Raw genomic sequence first — 3,292 nt, 5'->3', positions numbered from 1 at the left:
TATGAGTAATCACTACAAGATAATACATATATAGCTACGAACTACGTTGTAGCTAAACATGAGAAATTCTGTGGCTAAACACTTAAGCCACAGTAATTTTTTCCGTAGCACCCGTAGCTAGAAGTAGCGTAACTAAAAGTTAGCTACAAACTTTAATTTTTCGTGGCTAAGGATTAGTACTTATTGCTACAAGAATTTTTGTGATGTAGCTATATTAATAAAATATTTTGCCACGAAGAATATATATTTATAGCTAATGATTTTATTCTTTTGCTATGATAAATTAATTTTGTAGCTATCTTCTATACTTTAGCCACAAAGGGATATTATGCGGCAAAAGATGCTATTTATTTAGCCACAAAATTTAAATATGTAGCTATGCTCACATATAAGATTTGTATTATAGTAATTATATTTAGCTACCAACCCATAATTTCATAGCTATAAATCGTTAAAATATCCATGATTAGATTTTTTATTATGTTTTATTTGGTGACTAGATTTTGATTACATTCTATTTTTATGAAAAATTAATTTATTAGAGATAATAAATATTTCTGTCCTATGGTTACTATTTTTCTGTTTTACCTCACTAAATATTTTTAAAATTTTCAAATATTCCATATTCATGCATCTTTGTTCAAATCATTAACACAAAAATAAACTTTGAATATCACTTTATTATACAAATTTACATCCAAAAATTTCAAAAATTAATTCTAAAATATACAATTATCTATCTAAAGTAAACTCAGCTATTCAACTATAATATATAAAATCTGAGGGATTCTACATCAAAACAAAACTAAGTTCTAAGTATTTAATCTGGGATTGAAAATGTTGCCAACAAATGATCTTCTGCCGTCACGGATGAAGTAATTTCACTCTTTGCATCAAGACTAATCCTTGATCTTCTTGTATTCAATAGATTAAAATTTACCCTATACATTCAAAAGAAACAAAAATTAGCACACAAGAATGAGCGAACCATTAATACAAATATCCAAGGTTGATCTGTCAAAATACAAATAGAAGTTCAAAGACAGAAAAACTATATCTTGATAATTCTTTTACAAAACCTTTTAGCATATAACAAAAGGGGAAAATTCAATGCAACAAGATAAGAAAACAAACCTGTATACTTTTCTAAAAACTTTTGAAAGGATTTTCATCTAATTTTTATTTGTAATGTCTTTTCGACGAACCGTGGCTCTTCCCAACACTACATTATAATCTTCAAGGTTCCACTCAATACCTATCACAATACTGCATAATATATATTAAATTGTTAGAATATGAATCTAAAAATTCAAATTAAGTAGGTGTATGGGATTGAGAAATTCTAAAATATAAATACATAAACATACTTGGAAAGACAGAAGACGCCAGGCTATCTAGCCAATGATTCCATTGGTTTGCCCTGTACATGTGAAGAGAGAAAGTGATGTTGAAGAAGGAAATGTGAAAAGGGAGGAAAAGGGGAGGCGGTTGGGAAGGGGATGCATGGGGAGGTGGCTGGGAAGGACGCAAAAAGTAAGTTTAAAGGGTTTTTTATTAGGTTTTGCCGTTTTAGGGATTTTGGTTTGGGCCAATTGGCCTTTATGTTTCCTTTTCTTTTTGTTAATATATTATTTGCTTCATATTATTTCTTAATATAAATATCATAAAATGAGAGAAATATAAGTACTAACAAGTACAAGTAAGTAAGAAAATTATGTAGGAAAAATGTAAAAGATTAAATACATAATTTATATTAAGTAAAATAGAAAACTCAACTTGCATGAAATAAAGATATTCAATAATTACAATTTTTTTCGTCCTGCACGATATTGTTAGTTTTGTTATTTACTCCTATTTCAGTTATATTAACTTCTTAATTTTAGTGCTTAATTAGATTATGATAGTTATTAAGTTATTAAAATAGTATTAAACTATTATATATATAACTTTTCTATTTATCTAACTTGAGTATAATTAGTGATCAATGTACATAGATACAAACATATTGTCTAAATTTGATATTTCTTATTAAATTATAATGAAAACTAATTACATGTTTATTTAAATTGTATAGAAAATTACAAGTATAATTTGTTTATTATGAATTATGATATACTAATTAGTTTTGTTATACACTCCTATACCAACCATATTAAATATTAATTTTTTTAAGTGAAACTTAATAATATCGAATATGGTTGGTATAGGAGTGTATAACAAAACTAATTAGTATATCATAATTCATAATAAACAAATTATACTTGTAATTTTCTATACAATTTAAATAAACATGTAATTAGTTTTCATTATAATTTAATAAGAAATATCAAATTTAGACAATATGTTTGTATCTATGTACATTGATCACTAATTATACTCAAGTTAGATAAATAGAAAAGTTATATATATAATAGTTTAATACTATTTTAATAACTTAATAACTATCATAATCTAATTAAGCACTAAAATTAAGAAGTTAATATAATTGAAATAGGAGTAAATAACAAAACTAACAATATCGTGCAGGACGAAAAAAATNTACATACATACATATATATATATATACATACATATATATATATATATATATATATATATATATATATATATATATATATATATATATATATATATATATATATATATATATATATATATGAGTTTGACAAATAAAAAGTAAATTGATAGGTTTTGAGGCTACAATTAGGCATACAAATTATCTATTAAAATTAACTTTTGCAAATTTAACGTTTATTAATATTTCAATTTATATATTATTATTATTATTGTATTTTCTGTTATTTTGAAAAAAAATCTAAGTTTTATAGTTAAAATTGAATTTTTCGTAACTTGATATTATTTGAGCAACTCTATTGAAACAAAAATATTCACCTATGAATTTTTGTACCTTACTTATTGTGGTTAAAATACTATTATTGCAGTGACAATCCTAAATATACGACTAAAGTTATAGTTAACTTGTAAATTTATCGTCACTTTAAATTGTGTCTATTATGTTTGTCATGACAAATAGTTGTAACTATTATCTAACTATTTTTAGTTTCTTAAAATAAGAAGATAAATATTTATTTGACTACAAAATTTTGTTTCAAATTTTTAATGTGGCTAGAAGATTGCTACTGTGATGGAAAATTTACCTTGTGGCAAAAACTAATGATTAGTTACAAAGTTTATCGTAGCAATAAATCTGTGGTTATATTATTTTATCGTGATGATCCTACTGCCATGACTTTTTAGAACTTGAAGCAAAGTTATTTATTTAGCAATATTT

At 24.3% G+C, this 3,292-nt stretch overlaps 1 long non-coding RNA gene across 1 annotated transcript; it reads right to left on the bottom strand.

Annotated features, from left to right (window-relative positions):
* Window positions 1–682: 682 nt before the first annotated feature.
* Window positions 683–1,491, bottom strand: LOC109217159. Its single transcript, XR_002066605.1, has 3 exons — window positions 1,368–1,491; window positions 1,135–1,266; window positions 683–941 (listed from the first exon to the last, which is right to left on the bottom strand). It is a non-coding gene; the product is annotated as an uncharacterized LOC109217159 (long non-coding RNA).
* Between the last annotated feature and the right edge of the window lie 1,801 nt (window positions 1,492–3,292).

This window comes from Nicotiana attenuata, unplaced genomic scaffold (genome assembly GCF_001879085.1).
Source record: "Nicotiana attenuata strain UT unplaced genomic scaffold, NIATTr2, whole genome shotgun sequence".
Lineage (NCBI taxonomy): Eukaryota > Viridiplantae > Streptophyta > Magnoliopsida > Solanales > Solanaceae > Nicotiana > Nicotiana attenuata.
This window is presented reverse-complemented; position numbering and strand designations above follow the sequence as displayed.